The 27,584-nt window shown below is 39.6% G+C and overlaps 1 protein-coding gene across 6 annotated transcripts in view; it reads right to left on the minus strand.

Annotated features, from left to right (window-relative positions):
* The window catches only part of rbfox3a (RNA binding fox-1 homolog 3a), a 286,766-nt gene that overhangs the window by 122,540 nt on the left and 136,642 nt on the right, over positions 1–27,584 (minus strand). The gene's annotated exons all lie outside the window — the stretch shown is intronic.

Here is a 27,584-nt window from a genome sequence, read left to right on the forward strand (position 1 = left end):
CTTACAATAAAAAAAATGTTTTGTTTGCCTAATCACAATGTAGTAAACCAGTCTGTATTTATTACATTAAATCAGATTCATTTCATTTGGATGAGGGTGTGCACCCTGTTTAAACTCCAGATTTTGTTTTGAAAAAAAAAACAAAAAAAAACTGAGATCAAGATAAATCGTTTCAAACGTGGTATTCTAATAAAATAGTCTTGCATTTCTTCTGTATGTATTTACAGCTCAGCTCACAAACTTAACATTGCATCAATATACAGTACCTGCATTTATACATATCACACAAATGTGATTTCTTCTCAATATTTTATTTATTCCTCATCTCTTATCAACGTCTCATGTCTACGTTAAAATTTTACATATCTTTTTTTTTTTTTTTTTTTTTTAAATAGTTGCTGTGGCTTCTATAGGGTGTGTTTTATAGTCCGGAAAATACGGAAATTCATAAGAAACTTTCACAGGTTAAACGGTAGACATACTTGAATGTTGGTTTAAGCACCATTTGCTTACACAGAGGACAAAACCTGTTCATGGGAATGATATTAATCCCACAAATTATTATTTCATGCATGCATAATTTCTCATTTAATGGATACATTACATCAATATTTTGTCTACAATTTAAAAACAAAATACCAATGTTTTGTCAGCGGCTATGGAGATGTTGGTGGCTCTCCGGAGCTTTTTCCTTATTTGACTTTTTTTTTTTTTTATTTGTTGAATGAAGCACACGTCTGAGAAAATCTGAACTGTCTTCATTGGAGGCATAGCATTGCTTCTCTGCCGTTAATTAGTTTGGGAGTCATATACATTTTCTGTTTTAAAGTATAAAATGAGACGCAGAACAAAAAAGCGCATTCTGTTGTACAATAATAAAAAAAATATTTCAACAAAACTCTCGATCGAGACTAAATGTACCAAATCATTCTAATCAAGGGAATCGTGCATTAATGACAAGTACACAACCGCCAATCTATTAAAAAGAGCGTGTGTGTTCAATAATATTACCCTTGCCTACAAGCATAAACTTAAGAAAAGAACACAAAGAGACATTTACCGCAAAAACAAACACAGCTGAGAAAATCTTGTTGCAAGATGGTCAGCCTCACTCTCCTCAACTTGAAAAAAAAAACAAATGTGTAATTAGAACTTCACTCACTACATTTCAATTCAAGCCAGGTCGAATTATACCACCCTGAGAGAAAGGTTGCGCATAACGTTCGGCATGAAATCACAACAGCATGTGATTAGCGTTATGCTCACGTGAGACTAATACACAAAAAAAATTCATCAGCGGTGGTTTCGGCCACATGTAAATCCAACTTTCTCACTTTTCTATTACAGAAATTTAAAATGATTTTCTGAAGTGTAATGCCCAAACGTGTGTAACATTTGTATGAACAAGTATGCGGCGGTAGACTATGCCAGTGGTGGGCAAACTTTTGGATTGGCGGGCCACAATGGGTTAAAAAATTTGAAAGAGGGGCCGGACCAGGAGCAGATGGATGGAATGTTTTGGTAACCTCACCTCATTAGAGAAAAAAAAATACATTTCATTTTAAATGAAAGTGAACAAAAACATTACAATAATATATATGTCTTTGAAAAAACACTATTTAGAAAATAAAACATTAACAAGGTTTAATCGGGCCGGATTATAACGTTTAACGGGCCGCATGTGGCCCCCGGGCCGTAGTTTGCCCACAGCTGCTCTAGTGTTATGAGGCGAATCCACCATACTGTATATTACTATGCCAATCATTGGCATTTGTTTGGGGAATTTGCACCCCCTTGTGGAGTCGCCCCTGAGACTGGTCTGAGAATTGATATCACACTCCCTGTCACTGTGACTCAAGCAAGGAGGACCGGAGTGTAAGTCATAAAAAGAAGAAAAAAAAAATACTTCGGGGTCCATTCATGTCTCAGTAACTGGCCTCAGTATTATACGTATTGAGGAAAATCAAATCAATCCTCTGTACGCTTAATCCCATTTGGGTCACAGGCGGGGCGGAGACTATTCCAGTTGATTTAGGGTGAGATTGGCCAAACAGCTGTAGCATCAATCAATCAGGCTCCAAGACTTGTCAGGACACGTGGACGTGGGTGATGCAAAATTATCATGACGCATCCCAAAAAACACAAGACACCTCTACGTCACTGGCGAAAGCACATCAAAAAAAAAAATAAATACCAGATTTGATCGTTGGGCTTCAGAGTGAGAAACTCAACGTATTCTTCTCATCAAAAAAAAAAATCCAGAATCCCAATCAAGGCTTCACAGTCCATCAAGCCAAGCAGTGGATTTGTCAGCACTGTTACTAATAACTGCTGATGAAAATCGTAAAGGTCAATAAAAGCCTACGGATGAGCTGCTGTGGTTCCCCATTACCAACCAGTCATCTTGAAACAAATATGACTAGGGCAGCATCTTAGCTCAGCGCGGCAGAGATTTACAAAGCATGTCCGCAGAAGCCCCAACCTTGTAAAGATGCACCATTGCTGTAAAAATGTTTCATCATTCCACCAAGTTATGTTATCATGGACTTGTATGTTATTATGAACTTGAGGCTTTTATTAATTTGCAATGCTCAAATACTACTCAAGCATTTTAAATTTTTTTTTTTTACTATTGATACGTCCTGATCGAGAAAATACGGCAGCAGTCCTGACCCTTACTTGTCACGTTGCGATTGTAAATAGACATCAGCAATTGGGCACCTTCACGTTTAATAAATGTATGACAGACAGTTACAATGAAATTACACAATATACATTCAATATTTTTCTTTAATTATATATATATATATATATATATATATATATATTCTTTAATTATATATACATATATATATATATATATATATATATATATATATATATATATATTCTTTAATTATATATATATATATATTTTTTTAATTATATATATTTTTTTTCTTTAAATATATATATATTTTTCTTTAAATATATATATATTTTTCTTTAAATATATATATATATTTTTCTTTAAATATATATATATATTTTTCTTTAAATATATATATATTTTTCTTTAAATATATATATATTTTTCTTTAAATATATATATATTTTTCTTTAAATATATATATATTTTTCTTTAAATATATATATATTTTTCTTTAAATATATATATATTTTTCTTTAAATATATATATATTTTTCTTTATATATATATATATATTTTTCTTTATATATATATATATATATATATATATATATATATATAGACAAAATGAACCCAGCTAAACTATTAGATTTCCCTTCCCCAAGACCAAATATTTGTTGATTTATGTTCAGAGAGATATTTGCTTTTCTGCCGCAACGTAACTTGTCAATACAGAACTAAATCAATGTTTAACACCCTCGTGGATTAGCTTCAAATCATAAAAGGGCCTTGACAAGCCATGTGGATGAAGTAATATGATTCAATTAGACGCCCGAACCTTCCCTCCGGTATAAGCATGCACACTTGCACACGCCCACACAGGACGCTGTGAACAGCAGCCTAATAAAACAGCTCTTAATTGGCATACACACTAGTGGCACGCTCTATGCAGGATGTTTATTTAATATGTGCTGCACTAATAGAAAAGAGCAAAAAAAAAAAAAAAGGAATTGGTTATTGAAGGCTGGTGCAGGTACAGGACATGTGCATTATTGCATTACTAGAGGATCAGCAAGAGTCCTCTTCTGCCACCGAGAGAAAAAAAAAACAAAAAAACTTTCACTTGTTGACTTCTTAGATCAGACTTTATCAGTAGTAGTTGTTAATATGTCCGTACAGTATTATTGGACTTCGGGATATCATGTGATCATGCATACAGAGGTCAAGGAGCTTAAAAGATCACAGCACTGAACGTCGAGCAGTGATGACGAAAAATTTCATGTGTGGATGACAAACAAGAAGAAATTCAAATTTGACCATCGGAATTGCCACGTGGGGTCATGAACACTTCGAAAACCGTTGCCAGTTAACACAGTCTGAAAATGAAAGTTAAAGCAAAATCAACAACACGCAGAAATGTCAGCTTGGACTCTTGCAAAGTGTGCTGTGGTCTGAAGAGTCCACATTTCAAATTGATTTGGAAATCATGGATGCCGTGTACTCGGGCCAAAGTGGACTCTCCAGACTTTTGTCAGCGCAACGTTCAAAAGCCAGCATTTGGGCTATTACAGGAGTGTGTTAGTCCTGGCGAACTTTCACATCTGAGAAGGCACTATTAATGATGAAAGACAAATTCGAAACGATTTCGAAGGTTTTCGAGCAACATACTATTGTGGAACATTCAGGGAGCCTCGACAGCTTCCTGTTCTCTTGATGAACTAAAAACACATGGAGCATCTTTGCCATCTTTCCTTTTTCTGTAATCCTCTCCTGTGGTTCCAATGAGCCAAACACACAAACACGCCCCCCTCGTTCCATACAAGGCATATAAATTACCCGTCACCCGTGTTTGCCATGTTATATATTATGTTCTTTTGTCTGTCTCCAGGTTTTACGGAACTCATGTCCAACAAATTCAACACCTTTTTACATCACAACACAACCTTACCATACCCGCAACACGCCGTCGAAAAGGCTCAACTACTAACAGATCACTGCAATAATCTCGCTCTCATACTCACATAAGGATTATACCCGATCCAAATAACGACACGATGCCCAGCCTTCTTATGTCGTCGTAATTTGTTGCCTAATGGAATGTATACGGAATAAGAAACACAATTGACAAACAAAACATCTCACAGATTCTGATCAATTTCAATCCAAATTTCTCCGTTTACTACAGTTAAACTATTACGCACAAAAGTGTTTCGAGGCATTTTCTCCGTTCTTAAGAACTGAAAATAGTCATCTGATGATTTGCAGCATTAGGAGGTTAAACTTGCTGAAATAAAAAGCTATTCCAATTAAACACAGGCAACTTGTGAGATTTTTCAGATTTTTTTAATTTTTGAGCACGCTCTAAAAGCTCTCAACAGGGTATGGGGTTAGGGGGGGGAGGCACCAAACAGATAACGATGGTTCTCCCGAACATTGTGAGAGGCATCTGAGATAAGATCGATGTGCTTGAATGCACTTTGCTGAGCACATTGTGAGAAGGCCCCGCAACAGTCTCACGTTTTGCTCCTTCACCGGCCCGAGGTGATCAAGGGACAATAACGGCTGCATTCTATGGGACCGCTGCCGTATACGCTGCAGAAGACCAGGTGTGAAGGTGTGAAGAATTTTCTCAAAGAGTACTTAGCATCAGTACAATCTCCTGACCTTGATTCACTTTGCCACAGTTTCGCTTCGGGCCTCCAACTCACCTGGCTCTTTGCGATTAAACTTTTGCTACTTCCCTTGATACGATCTCGCTTTATTTTTCTTGGGACTTTTCTACCTTGGCTCTCCGCAGCCTAACATTTCAATTCTTCTGCCATCTCCTCCTTTCATCTGTTATGCTTTCATGGTATTTTCTTTTGAATCCATTGTCCCTCCCGTGTGCTCCCTTGTCATTATTATAGTTGTTCCTTTCCATTTTTGATACATATTTGATACGATTACACCCTTGATCCTCTTCCTTCACTTTTCCTGCCATGCACCTTGTGTGTCCTTGTCTTTCATCTCGTGAAACCTCTACCTGCACCCTTTACCATCCAACATTTTTCTTTTTTTTTTATTTTGTGCACGTTTAATTTTAGTTTTCATCTTTTTTTGTCTCTCGCCCCTTTCTGTTCATTATCATCGTCATCATCAATCATTTCCATTGTGAGTATGCATTTATTTCTATGCAATTTGCCAGAGTTCACAAAGCACTTACTAAGCATCCAATCAGCTGGCTCATATCAGTTCTAAAACATCTTATTTTCTGTTCTACGTTTTCCAATGTCTTCTCCCATTCTTTGTCCTTGGCTCTGCACCAGAGACAGCTGGTTAGGTGTGTCTGCCTGTTCCTGTCAGTTTAACCAGCTTGGCTGCCGGGCCCTCATGGCTTTGATCCACCACCAACTGCCTTGGGCACAGCGATGGCCCTTGAGCACTCAACCTCCTTCCACCATGGCTCCCAGCTGATAGGCCGCGTGAGATGCTCTATAATACATCAGCCTTTGCCAAAGTCCACCGAGGCAAAGGTAGAGAAAAAGAGGTTGCCTGATGGTAGAGTGGAACCGCTCGATTGCAGATGCAAGAGCATTTTGGAAACAGAAATGCATGGTGAAGTAGCCAGATTCAGAATTGAGATTTAAATGACTGCACATGTTTTGGCTTAATTGGAACTGAACATGCATGTGAAGTCAATGACAACATTAGAAATAGTAGTGGTTAAAGGAGCAATTTGGGCTTCATTTTTTAATATTGTCTCTGTCTGTCATAGAAAAAAAAATATATATAATAAAAAATAAATAAATAAATAAATATAAAAATAAATAAATAAATAAAATAAATATATATATATATTTTTTTACATTTTTATTTTTTTTTAAATAAATACTAATGGTCCATCCCTCCATTTTGTTTTTATATGAGTGGCTTGAAATGGGTCAGTAGTTAGCATTTATGCAAAATCGTTGATCGATCGATCACAATCAATCAATGACGTCATTGATCGGCTCCGCCAAATAAGCCATTATGGCAAACAAAAACAAAAACTTTCACTTTGGGGTTGTTCTGTTCTAGCTTTGTGCATGTGAGACTAAAAGCTCATGAACTAGTTTCATGTTGTCAGAGCGGAAAGATGCATGCATTTTATTGACATAAAAACAAAATAGCTTTAGTTTGTGTGTTATTAATGTAATTTTAACATTGCTTTAATGTAAAAAATTGCTTTTATTAGACAGCATAATTAACGTGAACATCCGGCCACACTCATTCAGCCCATCACAGATGCCACCAGGCAGCCAGGTGTGTTGCCTGAGCAAATTACTCTGTTGTTGACCACAGACGCACTAAACTTTTTCGTTCGTGCACTTACATTCACGGCAGGTAAAAAGGGGCAATGTTGGACAAAATAATCATTGTGGTCTGTAGGTGCCGGGACTTGTACAACACTGCCAGTTTCCAATAAGAGCCAAAAAGAATCTGGTAAGGAAGTGTCACCCACTGCGAATTTTTATCTAATACGATTTTACAATCGGAAGCTATTCAGTTTGTATTCGGTTATTTTATTTGGGGAATTGCTTTTGTCTTCAAACATATTGGAAGTTGACCAGCATCCTGCAATGGATTGTTTTCAATGTATAATAGATCATATATGGTTGCATTCTCGCCAAGAATCCACAGATATACAGAGCATTTTAATTGAGAATGCTTCCGTGGAGCAACTAGCTTGGGCAATCCCACTATTCTCTCTGTACAAATAGAGACGTGGTTTTCATCCGCTTGTTTGAAGGCCTTAACTAAAATTGCCAAGAAAATCCAAATTGAATGTGAACACGGTGTAGGGCATATGTGGTTTAAATCCCGTTCTTCCATGAGCTTGAAAATGGCCTCAGTCAACAGCTGCTTTGAGTAGATTCTCAGTAGGTTGGGGAGGGGCTGCGAGTACTTGTGCTGGCTTCTCCTTGTGTTGCCTGTTTATTCCGGGGACTAAGCCCTACAAAGCCTGCTAACTGTAAAACAATTTGATTAGCATAACTATGTTTCATTATACATGCAGATTTAAGGCCCGGCGCTTTGCAACAGGGAGAAAATCCGCTGAATTATTCAGAATGTACAAATATTGGCAAAATCAGATTGTAAAAACTCCAAGCAAAAAGGAAGTGATTAGAGTATGGCGGCCAGGGAATGCACCATATGTTTCTGTCTACAGTGGTTAAACTTTCATAAACTGCTTACACCATGTTTGCCACAAAGATGCAAAAAAAGATTTGTGAATATTACACAAAATGAAATTAGACGACTCACAACTCGGGTCACAAATGCATAAAAATCGAAGTTTAACACCCTACGTCACAAGGCAAGCTAGCTTTATTTATATAGCACAGTTCATACACAAGGTACCTCAATGTGCTTCACATAATTAAAAAGTACAACTGTTAGAAGCGTTTACAGACAAAAAATGCAAAAGGTTTAAAAAGCAAAATTTAGCAATAAAAGGAGTTTTCTAAAACATAAACTCTCATTTTTAAAATGATACAGTAGGTATGCAAAAAGAGTTTCCACCTGCATTTAAAAGCATTTTTAGTTGGGGCTGATTTCACTTCTGTTGGCAGTTTATTCCATTTGCGTGCAGCATCACAGCAAAATGCTGCTTCACCGTGTTTACTAATTGACTCAACTGCAGACCTCAGCTCTACTTGCTTTATATTTCATTACCATTTATTTAAGGACCGGTAATCAGGACCTAAACTATTGTGCAATTATTTTTTTTAAATCTATTCTAGCTTTAGGAATAGAGCAATACATTCTGATATCCTTTTTTTCTGGTCCGAACCTGAGCCGCAACATTCTGAATGAGCTTTTTGATGCTCTTTTAAGAGAATCCAATGTGAAGACCGTTACAATAATCAAGTCTACTGGAGATAAAAGCATGTATATGTTTCTGCTGGTCCGCAATATGATATAATTTTGTATTACTTGCGGAACTTTAATGAGAAAAAAAAAGCAGCTGGTTGGAGCTTCTGTCAATAGCACCAGAGGTACAGAAAACAGATTAAAATTGTACGAGTTTTAATGCAGTTGAGCTTTGAAATGGATTTATCTTAGGTTTAGTTTATAAATATGATCAGAAAAAAACACAACAAAAACTAACTGGCAGTTTAGAGTAAAGGCACTTGGAAAAGAAAAATGTCTGCCTAACGGGAGAGAGGCCAATGATCACAGCAGTCCAACACTTAAAACACACTTTACTCGGTGCAGCATCCACAATTAACACTAATTATGATAATTAGCTAGACTTTTACTAAACGAACATTTATATGTAGCGTTAACTATTCATGAGGTACACACATTTTTTAGCTCATTCTTCCGTTCAAAGCATCAGCTAATTTGTGGGAAAACGCATGAACTCAATTTTGTGCGCTTTGTTTACACATCTGTTCCCCTGAGGCCCAACAACGAAACAGATCAATATTGAACACATCCACTCTAATATGAGGCACCCCGCGCGCACAATTTAGAAGCTAAAACAACACAAACACACGCGCACAACTTTATGCTGCCGATGAGAGCAATAATACACAAGGTCAAGGGAGCCGTAGCTGAAGTAGTTGGCGATACATACATGTAGTCTGTCTAACGCTTACTCCAGGGAAATCATTAAATCCATAACACCGGGATGTATGTGCATCACTGGATCCGCCGAGCGCGCCGCGTACGCCTGTGTGTGTATGTGTGCATGACGGTATTCAATGTGCAGTGCGGAGGGACCAAGGGGCCAAGACTAGTCATTTCATGCATGAAATGTTCATCCCATTGGTCTTAAAGAGAGAGAAAAATCAACCTTGGAAGGATGCACCGACAGAGCAACGGGCAGAGAGGCAGAGCGCGGAGAGCTGCAGGAGAATCGACGAGAGCGGAGTAATGTATTACAAATGGGCTTAATTTTAGATTCGGGGGGTAAAGAAAGAGCAGGTTGCAATTCTCACTTCGGCTTTAAAACCACACTGCAGCAAATAAAAGCCGGCGTCTGCTTTCATGCACGCTCCTTCCTGCTTTCCCTTGCCACATTTCTGCACTCACTCATTCATGTAAACACAGGCGCTCGCTCTCCTTTCTCCAGTACTGCTCCATTACCGGCCGCTACTAGTGATTGAAGAATCCTATGGTAATGGTGATGCGGGGCTGCCAGCTGGCTCGCGTCATGACAGATAGTTTGCGTATGTGCTTGTGTGTACGGGTGCCCGGCAGTGACAGTTTGTTTTGGGGTGTGTATTAGCAGATGAAAAGAGCTCATGTAATTAAGTTAAATGCCGGAAAGTCAACATGCGAGTGTGAATGAATCTTAGCAAACGCGGCAGCACCAGGGGATGGACTCAGTCATTCAACTTCAAGGTGATAAATGAATAGGGCGTGGGACGAAATATAAATGTTAGGAAATTGGGATGTCAAACTAAGGACTTTAACTTGCTTGGAATCAACAGCTGATAAAACAAACAAACAAGCTGGCGTAAAAATCTAGCTCACACTTGGACTTGTTTCACCAATTGTTTTACCAATTAAGAAATGTGGAGTAAAAAAATCGTAGAGGGAAAAAAAAAAAAAAAAATCAAAGACTTTCGAAGTTGAGAGAACCATTTCCCACTCTCTAAGCCAGGGGTGGGCAAACTTTTTGATTGGTGGGCCACAATGGGTTCTAAAATTTGACAGCGGTGCTGGACCAGGAGCAGATGGATGGAGTGTTTTGGTAACCTCACCTCATCGCAGAAAAAAAAATACATTTAATTTTAAAAGGAAAACAAAAGCAATACAACAAAATATCTGTCTTTGACACACCACAGTAGAGAATTTAGAAAATGAAAAGGTTTATTCTTTTAAGTTCGGGAGGCCGGATTAAAACGTGTAATGGGCCGCATGTGGCCCCCGGGCCATAGTTTGCCCACGCCTGCAGTCTAAACTTTTTATTTTTATTTTTTATTTTTTATTTAAATCAGTCAAAAGTTTGTAACCAGTTGTGCATGGAGTAAAATGAGTGAAAATTGATTAAAAAAAAAAATTCTAACAGAATAATAGCTTGATACGAGAACCATCCTTGACACTCCAAGGACAATACCAGACTCATCCAACAAGCAAAGTAAAGTCTCAACTCTATAACTACCAAATATATAAACAAAAATAGTGCTAGATACGATCATCAAAACTCTAAACACACATTATAGTTTGATCTCATCTCTCCTCACATCAACTCCTGTTTACCATTGTTAATCATCGACAATGTCACATTGGTCGTTCCGTAGAATGATGTTTCCTTGTTTGTGTGGCTAACTGCGCCTGGATCACTTTTCCCTTATAGTGTCGGCAAACCACGGCAGTCAACAACCTGGCCTGCATTGTTCGGAGCAGGTCTGCTCTGGATGAAGAGGATTGGCCGAAACGCACTCGACCAGGTGGACGTGGCCCATTTCTTTCCTGCGTCCAATAGAAAAAGAGCCACCAGGGTATCCTTTGCGCAATAATGATTCACTGGATGACATGATATATGTGTAATTACTGGAAATGGCTTGCAGACAGAAGACATCATATCACACATGGCAGCAGCTGGTAATTAGCTCTAATTAGCTTTTGGCTGGCATTCAGAGAATACAGCATTGATTATTGTTGTTATGCTGCTCCAAATGAAAAGAAAACAAATCTATACTTCATTAACGCTTGGTTACTGTTGGCCACTGTCTGTCAAAAGCTTACAACTCGCCATTTCGGGACAACATAATCTTAAATTATAAGACGCTCTAATATATCGACTAATGTACCAATATACATCCCGGGGAATACATTTTGCGTGCAAGCTAGTTTTATCTCAATTCATATTAAAAATTACCCGACTTACACGTTTTTATTTTTTTACTGTCAACATAAAACAAAGATCATTGTAGGCAATGTATTTTACCAAACCACCTAACTTAAAAAAAAAAGTAAATAAAAAAAAAAATAAAATCACTTAGCTTCATGCTAACACACCATGCAGAAATCATTAGATGGGTTAATTAAAAACAGCATTGTTAGAGCGATAGAGAGAGAGAGAGAGAGAGAGAAAGCGAGAGAGAGCTAGAGAGAATAAAGAGAGAGAGAGAGAGAGAGATTATATAATTCTTAGTTACCTAAATTAATAGAAAGTATGATAAATGCTATTTTGTCAATTAGTTTTGGAGAGATCAGAAATGTGGGGGGGGTGTCTAAAGATATATCAGGGGGTCCACAAAACATTTTTTTAAACAAATCCTTTCGTGGTTACCTGCTATCACGTTTTAGCCAGCAACTGTGGCCTTTGCGAGTTGCTACCAAGTAGTATTAATAAATTAAGGCTGACTAAATGAAAAATTAAAAAAAAGAAACTTTTCTGTGTTCGAGATGGAAAAGCCACTATTTTGTAGAACATTTTTCCTGAAAAGGGGACGTTGAGACAAGATTTCACAGAAACCTCATTTACCTTTAAAAAAATTAAAAAATAAAAGAGGGCTGCTCTTAGCTTAAATACTGTGGCCGTAAAGAAGATCCTAGACTGTTGGTTTGACTGACAGTACCCACCGCCAGACCTTGAAACACAAATAAGAAGGTACTGAACCCCCATTGGCTTGTGGTGCTGCATCCTAATTGTTTTCCCACTCTGGGTCCAATAAGGGCTCGTCTATTATCTTATCTTTGACCCTGAATATGCACTGGAGTTGGAAGATTGAACAATCACCACAACCACTGTACCATTTGACCCATGTCCCTCAAAGTGACTAAAAGTGATCCGCAAATTCAACAGGAAGCATCGACTTAAATTAAACATTCTTTTGTCATCACTAAAAGCGCAAAAGTCCATAGACAAAAAGGGGTCATTTCATGTGGTTTGATTGGGTTCTTATCAAAACTTGGCATCTCGACAGTAAAAGTAAGAGTGAAAATTCCCTTAAGAGATGTTTACCGGCAAAGAAACAACAACACATTTCTTTGAGGATTTTGTGTTTCCCCAAGTAAAAAGGTGACAAGCACTTTTTCAGCGGCGTTCTATTCCTGGCTTTTTACTCATTTCCATTCTTATTCTTATTCGGTTAGCAGAAAGTTATGTCGCCAAGTTTTCATCTCAGCGACGTCCATATATTGTGTCGTGTTTATTGGTTAAAGGTATGGTTATTTCATAGTGGTTCGAAAAAATAATCCCGCAGAGACTTTGCAAAAGCGCTAACTAACACTTTAGGGCACAATAAAGAGAGAACAGGAGAGGAAAAAAAAATAATAAAGCCCCCCAAAAACTGCTTCTGATAAGAGGCCGGTACCTGAAAGGTAAATAAAAGTCACTGCAACTTTTATCTGAGTTGAAATTGTTTTTGTCCATGTTTCAAACCTTTGTTTGTATCATGCTCTCCTCTTGTCGGCTTTGTTTCACCTGTTCTCGTCAGACGTACCCTCCCGTGTCTCGACTTGCCAAGTCAGTTTAACCGTGTTAAATTCTTGGCATCACATCCCTGCGCCTCCTTTTTTAGTCAGTCAGGTTTAAACTTGGCTTTATGTCAGCCGTGGGCAAACTACGGCCCGGGGGCCACAGGCGGCCCATTAAATGTTTTAATCTGGCCCGCCAAACTTGGAAAAAAAAAGAAATGAATAAACCGTGTTAATGTTTTACTTTCTAAATACTGTGTTTTTTCAAAGACATATATTGTTGTAATGCTTTTGTTCACTTTCATTTCAAATTATTATTATTATTTTTTCCTCCGATGAGGTGAGGTTAGCAAAACACTCCACCCGTCTGCGCCTGGTCCAGCCCCTCTGTCAAATTTTAGAACCCATTGTGGCCCGCCAATCAAAAGGTTTGCCCACCCCTGCTTTACATTCGACCCAACTGTCGCGTGTGTCGAACTGGAATTAACCAGAATCTCGTTCACCCTCTATTTGATATATTTATTTATTTATTTGATTATAATTTTCCTACACAATATGGACTGTGGCATTCCGAGACCCACACGTCCCAGGACTCAACAAGATTCTGGTCGGTTCGCCGAGTTGTCTTTGTTCTGTTGCTATCAATGGAACAAGACTAATTATTTTGGAGGGGAACAAACTGAGGAAGAACTGAATGTACACACTGTACAAAATATCAAAACACAAATTTAAAACTGGTCCACTGCTCATTTTTTCTGTGGCTGCAGAATGAGGGGATCCTTACGATATTTGTGGCAGGAAGGATTGTGGTTGCGTACAAACGGATCCTTCAAAATACCGAGGAACAAACCATGACAAAGATTGTGAGCAACAATTATTTACAAGATGATTTCGCCGAAGTGCAATTTGCATCATTTTCTGTTCATGTAATGGCCACTTGTCTAATAGAGTATTCTTAAAACATTAACAATTTTGATGGTGATTTAAGGGACTGAGGGAAGTCTATTCAACCATCTCGTCAACCCCACCCCCCCGAAAAAAAAAAGTACTTCTCCTGCATTAGTGCGTCTTCATGTAACGACAGGAGGGAAAGGTGATGAAAGGTCAGTCGCATCTGAGCTCTCCAGCGTTGCATGTGCGCCGGTGTGTGCTCAGGAAAACAAAGGAGTCCGTGCAGCAATGTGGACAGCAAATCAATAGTAGACTTACTGCCTCATAACTGGTCTGGTTAGGAACTCAGTCTCCATCTCCTAGCAGATGCCATCACTACTCTCTCATCACAGAGAGAAATAGGCAAGGGGGAAGCGAAGGGAGGAGGGGGCAGGAGGAAGGAAAGCTCGACTCCTTGATTTTGAGGGGAAATGGACGGAGAGAAAAAAAATAACTAATAATGACTGTACTTGTTTAGGTCAAGGATAAACTCAACAAAATCCCCTATGAAAAGATGTTATTAAGCAATCTGATCTTAATTGACACGGACAAAGCAAAGAAAATATCAAACTTCTGATCACTAAAACAAAGATAAACCAGATATATGTACGAGCTGGCGATTCAAGCTAAAGCGCTTGTCAAATCCTTCGATTTTATCTTGCCTCAATATCGTCTGTTGATGTCACTGGTGGTGTAACGAAAGATTCGCTTGACTCAACATGGGATTTAATTGCCGATCAGCGACGGTCAAAGGTTGTCTGTCTTTATATGTGCCGCGCGATTGAATGGCGACCGTTTCATAGCAAAGTTGGCCTTTTGTCTTAAGTCAGCTGTGATAGGCTGCCGCTCCCGCTAACCCCTGAGCAGGATAAACGGTACAGATGGGTCTGACTTGACGTGGCTAAACTCTACAATTACAAACATCAAATAGTCGATACAATACAGTACAGCTCAGATGGAAGCGCATTACTCAATTTGGAAGGACACTTTCTTTTTAATCACGTGTGAGTGACGGTAAAAGGAACTTAACAGACCGCAGTGGCCTGACAGAACGTTGAAAAGACAAGATTCAGGAAACGTGGAGGCGCCTGATCATTGACTTTTTCTTGAGTAGCCAACCGTCCAACACTCGTTTCTGTTACTGCCCAAAATATGAATCACCGGGCCGCGATATCGTAGATGTGAGCACATCAAAAATGCAAATGAGTTGTCCGGAAACGAAAAAAAAAAAATCTGGTTTTAAATGCAATGTTGCATCCGCCAGGTCGGATCATCACATGATACACTCCACATGCCTTTAGTATTGCCTGTTAGACATTCATGCCACATTTTTGCGGTAGTATAAAAAATATATATATACAGTACAGTATACAGTGGAATTCATTATACTCACTGCTCGGCACCTAGTAACTAACTTATTCGTTGATTTATAAAGAATATTTAAATGAAAAAAATATCCTGGTCCACTGCATTGAATATTTCGTTTTCAATACCCCATCGGTTAAATGACTGGTGCTCAATCAGTCCAGTTCAGAATTGGGCCGTGTTAACCCACATGTGGCAGGCCTTAGATCAGGGGTGGGCGAACTTTTTGATTGGCCGGCCACAATGGGTTCTAAAATTTGACAGAGAGGCCGGACCAGGAGCAGATGGATGGGGTGTTTTGGTAATCACACCTCATCTGAGAAAAAAAAATACATTCAATTTTAAATGAAAGTTAACAAAAGCATTACAACAATATATGTCTTTGAAAATCCACTGTATTTAGAAAATAAAATATTAAGATTTCTTCATTATTCCCCCCCCCAAGTACAGCGGGCCTGATTAAAATGTTTAACGGGCCGCATGTGGCCCCCAGGCCGTAGTTTGCCCACGCCTGCCTTATAACTGTCACAAAAATCAGTCACATTCAGCCTGTTTTCATGCGCTCTTGATTTGATCTGTATGTTATTTTCAGAATCCCTGCATCTACTCGTTTTTTTTTTTTCACCTCTTGCCCGCAAGAAACTGGCACCTGTGGACACAGCCAATAAACATTTGCCACCCAAATCGGCCTGTTGTCCCGTGTCTACTCAACGGCTCTGCTTCCAGCACCAAATCCCTACGACAGAGCTACCCATTGAGAAGCTAATAACGTGATGTTGAAAATTGTGTTGCCTGATCAAATCAAGCTCTGAGGTTGGTTATGGCAAAAGAAATCCTAATGTGACTGTTGTGATTTTTTTTTTTTTTAAATGGGCAAATGCAGCCAACTAATTAAACTACAATATTCTGGCAGAGGTTTTAAGTGTCTACTATAAAACAAACCATTTTGGCCATGCCTCAAACAAGACATTAGAAGCTGCAAAACCAATGATGTCATAAAATAAAAAAAAATTACATTGTGTTTGGGTTTTCTCGAGGTACTTGGGTCCTCACACTTTCAGGGGCATATTCAGAAATGTTTCACAGGGGTGGCAAACGCCTCACTGAGCTTTGGCAACCATGTTTATTTTGGTAAATAAAAACTAATAAAATAAGTCAATCTAAAATGCTTTATGAAAAAAAAAAAGAAAAGATAAACTGAAGCTACATTTTGCATTTATAAAACTAAATAAACTATAATTGCAGCGACAATGTACTTTGTTTTCATCTTCTACTATTATTTTACACAAGCCTTAGGTAATGATTTTATTTATTTTGATATTACTGCATGGCTGTTAGCCGGAAGAATAGAAAGTTCATCTTAATGTGCCGCACAGAAGTGGCGTTATCAAGCAACAGCCAGTAAAAAAAAAAATAAAAAAAATGACATCACTCCTTTTGTTGAATTGTAACTACACAATACTTATCATGGTGTTTTGCACTCAAAAACTAATACTAAAACTACGTTCTTTTAATAAAACTAAACCTAAGAAAAACTAACAAAACTGCCCTGGATGCTTATTTAAACCAACTAAATGTAAAAATCTAACCTCAAAAAGAAACAAATAATAAAAATTCCAAAACTATACTTGCCAACTATACTTGCTCAACACTCTTGCAATGCAAGCAGGAAAACATTAGCTTAATGTACTAGATAACGCATTCTTCATTTTCCATTTACTTTGCTCTTCTATACTATCGCATAATGTACTTCTATCTCATGCACTGCATTTGATTGACATTGTACAAATCAAGTTTTTTTTTACTAAAGACATTCTTTTACATTGTCATTTAGAGCAAATGAAAGCATTTTATTGAAGCAAGTAGTTTTAAAATAAATTACTTGCGGCAGACTATCAAGTGTCTTAGAACACTGCGAAAATGACAGAAAAGTCACAGATATCAAAATCTTTCCCTAGATATGAGGGGTGGTTCGAGAGTAAGAATGGGTGTGTGTGCCCATCCCTGGCCACCACATAGCACCGCCCCAGCCACTTTCCAAAAACATGCATGTCAGGATAATCGAAGAATCTAAATTGTCCATAGGTGTGAATAGTGATGAGAGGCATTTTTGTCTTTCTCGCTCTTGTGACTGAGTGACTGAGTGACTCAAACCCAAACGAGGACAAACAGTATGAAAAGGGAAGAATGGATATAGTTATCTCCGCTTTTCCAAATTATTATTGACTACGTGGGTGCAAAGGTGTGATCTTGAACAAAAATGTCCTTCAATAGCAAACAAAAGTTTGATTGCATTGCACTGGTCATAAATTATTAACGGGGTTTTTTGGCATAGCTTTGTTGGACTGTTTAATTCTCTTGCAGAGGATTCCTCTGGTTCCTTCCGTTTCAAAGGGGGATTTGGTTGGACATTTGCTTCAGAAGAAGCCATTTATCTGTCTCGGCTCGACCATATGAGGAAAAATTCCCCCATCAGACGACTGCTGCTTTCCCATTACGCCCACAGCTGGGAGCTTCCCATTTGCCCACTGGGCTCTTAGATCCATGTCCTGCCGAGCTCCTGTGCACCAATAAGGAAAGCTGTTAAAGGGTGTAATTGACTTCATCAATTAACGGACAGCCAGCATGCTGATTTCTACACAGTGATGCTTTCGTATGTGTGCTTGTGTGCTTTCTACCACTTCAATAACCATTTTTCTTTCTCTCTTGTTAAGTCAGATTTGGCAAACCAATATGAATACTCTTGAACAAATGATTACAAATTAAAACCATTGAGGGGTTACCATTATCTGTCTATTACAACACATAATTACAAATGTGTGTGTTTTTTTTTTTTAATCCCATAATGGATGTAATGGACACTGTGGTAAATGATTTCTCTCTCTTTCTTCTTCCTTCCCCCTGGCTTGTGTGATAAAAGCAGCCGACCAAACTTAAATTGCCCTCCTGATGAATTACTTCATAGAGGGAGAGTATTGTGCAGAAATCGTACAACATTCATCTCAAGCACAATATGTGGCACAAAGCAGTGCATTTGTCAGTGCTAAATGTCTGGCGGCACCCAAAAAAAAAAAGCCCCGTTATAAACTGTAACAGCTGTTCTTGCTTGTTGTAGCATTGACATCCAAGATGGCTGCCGCAGGTGGGGGTGGGGGGGGGGTTACAGTGTAAAAGACAACAGCTGGCTGACAGTCACAAATGAGTAAACAAAGGCTGTGCGACTTAGTCATTTATTATGGCATAAGTAGGCATTGTAATTATTGTGGTCTGCAAAGAAAAGAATATGGAGGTGATGTGCGTACTGAGTGTAAAAGTGAAAAAGGGAATGCATTAAAAAAAAAAAAAAAAAAGACAATCACCTGAGTTAGACATATTCAATAGGTTGAAATCAATTATGTAGAACCCCCTGCTGTGACAAGTGCCTCAAGCACCGAGTCGGCAGCACACGTAGAAATCCAGACGTGCTTGGCACGCGTGAATTTCACGCAGAAAAACAGATGCCGGCTGGCGTAGTTAGGAAAGGATGCAAGAGGGAAAAAGAAATCCATCACCACCGTCTGACTTGTGCCGTTTTTCGTCCTCTTTGTCCTATTCAACGCGATGCCCAACGAGTTGACAAGCATCATGAGTTGAAAGCCCGGACAACTCCCTTAAGTGCTTACAGTGCAGACGTTACATTTGGCTCTCGGCAATTGCGGCGAACGGTACAGCCCGAGTGCCTGCAGTCAAACTTTTACTAATCGAAAATATTTTACTTGGAAGTTGTTGAGACCGACAACTGATATTCTGGCGCGGCTGAATCTTCTGAGGATTAATGAAAGCAAGACTTGCTTTGCTTTGCTTCTCGTTTAAAGCTTGCGCCACAGGAGCCACGGTACGATATCATCTCGTAATATGATCGGATTTTATGATAATGTAACCATCCAAATGATCTCAAGCATTGTCATAAAATAAAAAAAATAAAATAAAATATCACAGTGCTGCTGTGGCTACAATCGGTGACAGCCAACATGATAGTTAGCTGAAATTTAGGTGAATAAAACTCAACGCGTCTTCACCATGACTTCACAAAGGGAACTAAAAGATGTTGCTGCAGATCTTCTGCGCTTTCAGGGACACAGCTATTCGATATCAGTAATAATGGTAATGCCAAGAGAAGAGGGTGCTCTTTGGATGGGTCGTGGCACACAAGCAGAGTCGTTCATTAGCAGGCGCACAGTCAGAATTTGGACTGATTAGCTGTATTCCCTCACTGGTACTCCCACTCAGGTAAATTTGTCATTGTTGACATCAAGACAATATCCGTTGCGTGTCCCCGCAGACAATGGATATAGAAAATATGTAGATGCGCTCCCAGAAGCCCGTCGTTGATGAATAGCTTGATTTTGCATGAGTGCACAGAAGGCGAGGTGGTAGAAATAGGAGTTGTGGAGATCAGCATACTGTGGCATCAATGAAAAATATGAATTGAGAAAATGAGACAATAAAAGAGAAAAATCACAATCCAGAGACTTTTAAAAGTTTAGAACAGAGCAGGGCGAGGAATTTCACTTTTTCAAGAGTCGGTTCTTTCAGGTAGGGTCACTATGAGAAAAAACAAACAAAAAAAAAAAAAACACCTCTTTCAGCTCCTCAGTTTTTTTTCCAAATAATCATCAAAAAAATAAACATTATTAATCAATAATAATTTTCATTTGGAGCAGGTTATCTTCTCGTCTTTTATCCTCTAGTAAATGATGTACAACGTGCATACGCCTAATTGAGATTGTTTATGGCGCCTACGCCATGAGAAATTTGTACTTTTCAGTCTGCACTCGGCGCACTAAGTATTAAAGAGGAAATCTGCCCCCCCTGAAAAAAAAAAAATGTTCTATGCAGCCCCAATCGTTGAAACACAGCATTCTGATTAATATCGCATTTGTGGAATACATGAAAATACACCTGTTTTTAGCCATCTCAGGGGGCGGCCATTTTGTCACTTGATGTCAATTGAAAATGACATCACAGTTGCTGAGGGTTCAGGTAACGACCAATCCTGGCTCAGCTTCTGAAAACAGGTGAGCCACAATTGGTTACCTGAGAAACTGTGATGTCATTTTCAGTCGACGGAAAGAAACAAAATGGCCGCCCCCTGAGATGGCTAACTCATATTCCATAAACGCAATATGAATTAGAATGCCATGTTTGGTCTAGTGAAGGGACATAGAACATTCTGTTGCCAAGTTTTTTTTTATGGGTTGGGGGTTTTAACGTCCCCTTTAACTTTAACTTGCATCCATATTTGACTTATTTCATGCTTGTAACCTCCCCCCTCCACTTTCTGGTCAGTGTGTCATGACTTGACCACATGCTGCTTTAACAGAAAAAAAAATAAGATGCAAGCTGCAAATATTAAGCTGCGCCGTCCTGAATTCCAATTTTGATGACAGAGACACGGCAAGAAAACAAATCCATATCCAATGTCTTTGCTGGCGTCAGGGTTCAACAAAGCAGAAGAGCTCATTTTGGACTCAAAGAGCTATTTGTTCCACACATCCTCAGTTGGAATGTGTTTGTATTCTCTACATTAACAGTCCCATCATAAATCATGTGAAATAACAAATGGACTTATAGTCTGCAGATATTGCCCACCCATCCCCCAATGCCAAGAAGAAGAAAAGCAAAGGTCAAATGATTAGCCTTGCTATGCCTGTGCACGTTTAATGACTGTGCCAAACCTTTGTGTTGGGTGCGTGCCTCCTCAGCACATGTAGCGCTTGTTAAATACGGAACAGAGAGATAAATTAATGAAGGCTTCCTCCTGCTGCTAGTTTGGCCTCCGCATAGCCAACTTGTGATGACGGGGCAGAAATGCGGCCACACTGGCGGTGCTATAACAATGAATACGTACAGCTGTGCCAAAGTCACTTTACCAAACACGACATAATTAAAGCGGCGCTGTCGGCTTTTACACCACGGCGATGATTAAATTAGTCCAGGTAGCCACAATAACTTTGTTGTCGCTGGTTGTGTCGTCAGGTCAAAAAGCTGTTCTTTACAAATTAAAACACACCAGCCTTCTGCAATTTATTTTGATAGACTAATAAGATTCCTGAAACGCCAAGTTTTTGTGACTCGAGTGCCGTGTACATAACTTTGTTGACAGGGTTTCAGCTGAAGCTCAAATCCAACGAAGAAATTGAGACAATAGGAAAACATATCGACTTGTTTACATGCGGCCGTAAAAACTCACCGAGGACCTAATCCTCGACAATACTTCCCCCTATACTGTCCGTCTACAAGGTCGCCGCACTTTTCTAAGCCTTTTACTGTGTTTTGTCCCGTCCCCAGCGGCGGGCCAATAATGAGCCCAGTGATCGGATGCAAGGCTCTGAGAGAACATTGCATGCATTCATTTTAAAGCTTGTTACAGGCATGCGAGGAAACAAGAAACAAAGTTGGCTGCTGATGTAACGGTTGTGGTCAAATTAATTGTAAAAAAAAGTGCAAGGGCAACAATTTCTTCAGACAATGGTGATCGATTAATGCGTCTTCCCTAAGCAATAAAAGAATAGCAAAATACAGTCGTCGAAATGTAATGAACAGCTACAGGTTGTGGTGATGATGAGTCAAAAATATTTGGCACGCTATAAAAGAAGACAAGTAACGAGGAAAAGCAAAACTGCTTACAGAAAGGCGCGGCCTCATTTTTTCTAGGAAATCGTTACAATTTATTGTTTCCATCTCTATGCTGACTAACTGAGTTAAAGTGACTTTTTTATTGGTTGACTGGGTATCCTTATGCCGGAAATGACACCAAAGACGATCATAAATTGTGCTGTTGCGCTTTATAATATTCACCATCTTCATGTTTACTGCCACAAACTGCATAATAACCTTCAAGTGTGTCTTGGTGATGAAGTACTGCCTCCTTGAGTGAAAATACAACCGTCATTTTAACTGTCTTTTGCAACATTGAGCATGCCTGAGTCTGGATCATTTGGGATATTAAACCTTTTACAAATTCTGGTTCAGATTTCTGGACATACTGGAGACTGTCCAGGACCTGGTTCTGGTTCTGCACTACATACTGGACGTCCAAATAGAGAGAGACTCGGGTAACGGTTGAGAGTCTCGACGGTAATGTTGTGAGTAACGGGCAGACTCTGGTAATATTTTTCAGATGAAAGAAATATGACTTGGATTTGGTTACAAGAGCTTTGCCTTGTTTCAATCAATAAAGCTGGCCATTCACTGGCCTTTGGCTTTTGACCAACCATGGGAAACCAGTGGTTGATCAAAAGCCAACACTGACGCACGGTTTAATTTAGTTTGGTCGTATGATAGTCCACAAACATAAAATAACATCTCAGTATCACAATAGTAAAAAAAATAAAATAAAATAAAAAGAATGTAAATGACACAAACAGAGAAGGTAAAATATTACTCAGCTGGTCTTGACTTCGACAACATAAATAACTCATTCACTACCAGCCCAGTCAAAAAAAAAAAAAAAAAAAATCGATCTTTGACGTCTTTAGCCGTCAGTGGCAGTAAATGAGTTAATAGACATTCCTCCGCATAAACACCAAATCAAGGTCTAAAAAGGGTTGCAAAACTACACAGTGAATCTGAGCCCAGTTAATATTTGAAATCTTCACATCCAAGTAGATCACCACAATATTCTCTGTCCTTCTTTTATAGTGATGTAAAGTGTATATATAGTGCTTCGGAAAAACGACTCTCCTGGGATGACCAAGCCGGTGTATGAATCCATAAGAGAAGGCCGCGTTACTCGGTAATTGTATGCAAGGTGGACTGCGGCCGGGCTTTTTGTCTCCACGGAGATTGTTTTGCATGGTTTTCCCACAGGTTCGAACTGAATCTTAGTCACCATTAAACATGCACAAAATGAAATTTGACGTGATGGAACTGGAAGAGTTAGTGGAAGAGGCAATCAATGTACTACACAAATCCGATTGCTCAGCTATACTTGCACTATATAACCTATTTTAGTCAGTGCTATTTTTAAAAAAACAAGACATGAGAAACTCTGTAATCAAGTAGTTCAGTCTGGTAGGAAATAATTTAGTTTGAAGGCATTAGAAAAACTTTTAAAATGAAATTAAATTATTTCAATTCTTATGACGCGCACTTTACCATAATTCATCCGCAGATCGTACGACCACATTAAGTGACCCAATATACAATATATCCTGCTAAGTTAGTTGGCTCCTTCTTTCCTCCCTATTGGAGTGAGAAGCGCTCCCGCCCGATTAAAAAACGCTCTGGCACCGTTTAGTTTAGGACCAATTTTGATACATTAATAAACATGTGAGTAAGCCAGTACAGGGTCAAAAACAAAATCATGAATTATGAGAGTATTTAGAGAGTGGCAGAGAGCCATTAGCACTGGCTAATCACCCTGTGGGTGTGTGTGAGTGCCTGTGGGGGAGGTTAATTGCAAGTCGGGAGGCCTTGAATTTCAGGGATAAGCGAGGGGGCGGGGGGGGGGGGGGGGTCCACTGATGAAGGGACAGGTGAAAGTAAATGGCGGACAGCAGGCCGAAGATCAGAGATTGCTTGTTTTTAGAATCATGATCAGCTGGCGGAGGTAGCTAATGGCTAGCGGCCGTTCTCCAAAGGTAGTAAAGAGGAAGAATGCCTGTCATAGCCCGTGTCATCTGCTCTCTGGGGCGGTGTCGGACGCATTAGTATAACCCTGGAAGCGAAGAATTGCCGGGTCTGCACATTACCCTGGTACGAGTCAGCCACTAGGTGTCTGCGTGGGTACCTGCTGCCCCCAAATCTAACTTAGTGGGACGCAGTAGCTGGCAGATTTGTTCAAACACATCATTTATGCATGTGGGCTTTTGGAGCACTCGCTACTCCTCAGAGGGCCCCATTTTTTTTTTTTTTTTGCATCGTGACGTGTCATGAGAAAGTGTTTATTGAATATTCTCATCTCAGGACTGGGAGAAGGGGAAGTGCAGAGAAGCCCGAGGGTCAGGTTTGACAGGGGACCCTAGAAGTGCGATTAAGTGGGGGGGGGGTGAGAGAGTGCCGCTACAAACGCCTTCATCTGCCTGCAATCCGCCTCTTGGGCGCAGAGTAGATCAATTGATCCGCACCCTTACATCCTTTCGAAAAGTCAATGAGTCGCAGGAAGACGAGCCGCTGAGAGGAAAACACTTATGATCCTGATGAATGATTTTGAATTTGGTTTTTGGTAGCATCAAACAAACAAGCAGGAATAAAACAGAGCTGCAAGTGGAAAGGATGGAACTCGGTACAGCTCAGACCTGCGGCAATTTGGATCAGCACTAAATTGTACAGAGGTACGCATCTCTTGCACATGTTGGAATTTTGTCTCCTTTCATGCATTATTTATTGAAAGGAATTAAAATGCTGAAAATGCAACAGATATGCAACAATATACCAATGTACAGAATTGTGGAAATCAGGGAACACTCCTTACTGCCTCTTCCATGTGGCCGGGTTCATTTCCTCGAAAAACTTCCTGTTGGCAACATCTGTAGTCACGCTCCTCATTTTTCTTTTCCTTAGCTCTTTAACCAGCAATTTTTTCTCATAATTTCTACCATGTCCTATCAAGCGTTCTTGGATTCCGATTGAGCAATTTGGCGCTGATCATACTTGATTACGCTTTTTACGCACAACAGAACCGTTTTCTGCTCAAACACCCGGCGGTGTTTGTTACTCACTCCCCCGCCAGTAAACCTATCAAAGGTGATCGATGAAGAATAAAAGTAGGCAAGGCAGACAGTGGAAATGAGGAGAGATATTTTCGCATGCCGAGATGGACGGTGTCCTTTCAAACAACAGCGTGACTCATAACAGCAGTTGCTTGCCACTAAAAGCATGAGTGTCATTAAATCAATAATTCATTTACTTTAATGAGATAAGTACTCGCAAAACTAATTGCACGCTGCCCCATTTCGCTCAGCCAGTCACGGTCTTAATGCAAAATATCTCATTGCTATTGTAGCTGCAGGACAAAGAGAGAAGGGAGACAGATGAAAAGAGATGGAGGGATTTAAGGAGTAACAAATAAAGTTTCAAGCAGAATCAAGGAGGAGAAAAAAGTGGAGTCGAAGTAGAAACAAAAAAAAGACGAGCAGGAGGGGAAAGGGAATTTGCCAATGAAGCAGTATTATGCAGTGGACTTGGAAAAACTTTGCGTCTCAGGACTTTTTGCTTCTTTCCATAAATTTGGTGGAGAGGGTCCAATTTATTTTTTCCTGCATGATTTACATGTATCGCCGCTAGAAAATAATGAATGGAAGGACTGGTACAACTCCTTGTAATACTTAGATTTGCAAATGAGATATATTATCCCGTTTTCAAGGGGGTCTTGTCAGACATGAGGAACATCAGTCTAAAGAGAAATAAGTCACAGAACACACAAGATACTCAATTGTGTTTTCTGTCAGAAATGGATGCACGCTATTTTACGTTATGTATTTGACATTTTTATTTTCGCGCTTAATTAGCACTCAGTATGTCATACTTGAGAAATTGTCCGGTTCCGGTAGTGACAACAAGGCAGGGCTGAGCAAGTTATCTGGCGGGCATTGGCTGTTTGGCAAGAGACTCCTGGTATGCCGAGCTCACATGGACCCGGGAATGTTGGTCCAAAATGGCAAGTGTAGGCACCAGGTCATACCCAAGAACCACCTGAGTAGCCCGCCGTGATTTCCTATCGACAGTATCAATGTTCATCAGAAAAGATTAAAATTTCAACATCTATCCATTTTCTACAGCTTGTCCAGGGTCAGGTCAAGGGGCCAGCAGCTGCTTGAGTAGGGGAAGCCAGACTTCCCTCACCCCTAGCCACTTCTGCCAGCTCTGCCCGAGGAATACCAAACATTCCCAGGCCAGCTGAGAAACAGTCTCTCCAGCATGTCCTGGGTCGTCCCAGGAGCCTCCTCCCAGTGGATCATACGCGCAACACCTCCCCAACTAGGCATCATTAATATATGCCCAAGACACCTCAAGTGGCTCCTCTCAAAATGGAGGAGCAATGGCTCCACTCTGAGTCCTTCCCGGATGACCGAGCTCTGAGGGAGAGCCCAAACACCCCGAGCAGGAGATCTTCAGAGATCTTATTCTTTCGGTCACAACCCGCATAGGTGAGGGTACGAACGTGGATCAACCGGTAAATCGATTCAGCCCAACTTGGCCTTATGATAAAACTAACATAGCATGTAAAGTTTTGAGTTTTTGTTTGGTGCCAAATAGCGTACAATAGGACTTAGTCTTGTTGACTACATTGAAGTCAGACTGTGCCAGATCCTAATGTAATGCATACTGTATTTTACAGGGTCGTAAGCGTAAAGAAGTACAGTGCAGTTACTCAGTACAGTTTGCAGGTTATAAAGCTTCATGGAGAAGAGAAGTGGCCTCTATGTTGATTTAACAGATCACATTTTTCACCATGCATGATGACATTGTTTTCTGTCGAAGATTTTAACAAGGAGTGTGCATATTTTCATATAACACATAGCTCACAGGGGAGGGAGAGCGGGAGCAGAGACGGACGGCTTGGGCAAATTCAGCAAGTAGATTCATGACAATGATGATGATGAGAAGCGCTTTTAATACATTTCATGCCAATCCCATCAAGTCAACCCCCACCGCTAGGTCTCAAATCACCCGTGGCAGACTGAACTTCAATCTGCAATATTTTTTTCAGGAAAAAATTCTGCTTCAAAAGCAGGTATTACTTACTCAACAGGGATTTAACAAGATCCAAGTCCGGTAGTGGGCAACAGCAGACTGGACAAGCATTTTTGTAGTGTATGAGAATGCTGCATTTGATTAATAGGTTGATGGGGAGAAGCCGAAAGTTTTAATTGGATAGTCATTAGAGTCATTAGTATTAATGATAGTTATGCTTTTCTTCCAGAATTGTTTCAGATTCCGAAAATCACCAGTGAGTCTTCAATCAGGTTCAGCATTACTCTCAATAAGTTTCCCTTGTCAGAAAAAAATGTTGCCTGAACATGCGCAGCACTGTTCCCATTGAGAAAAAGCTGACTTCCAACTTACAAAAGAATTTAGGAGAAGACAAATTGAAGAGGATGACGGGTTGTCTATCACGAGACTGACACACGCATGATTAAATGACATTTCGGTACCTACAGGCAATTCATTTTTGATGAATGTGCTATCTGTAATGGGAATTATATTAATTACGATATCACTATATTCATTATTCGAGTCATTACAATTTTATTACATTCATTATTGTATTCATTGC

The sequence above is a fragment of the Idiotropiscis lumnitzeri genome, chromosome 20, assembly GCF_059441095.1.
Source record: "Idiotropiscis lumnitzeri isolate Australia: NSW breed Sydney's pygmy pipehorse chromosome 20, RoL_Ilum_1.0, whole genome shotgun sequence".
Lineage (NCBI taxonomy): Eukaryota > Metazoa > Chordata > Actinopteri > Syngnathiformes > Syngnathidae > Idiotropiscis > Idiotropiscis lumnitzeri.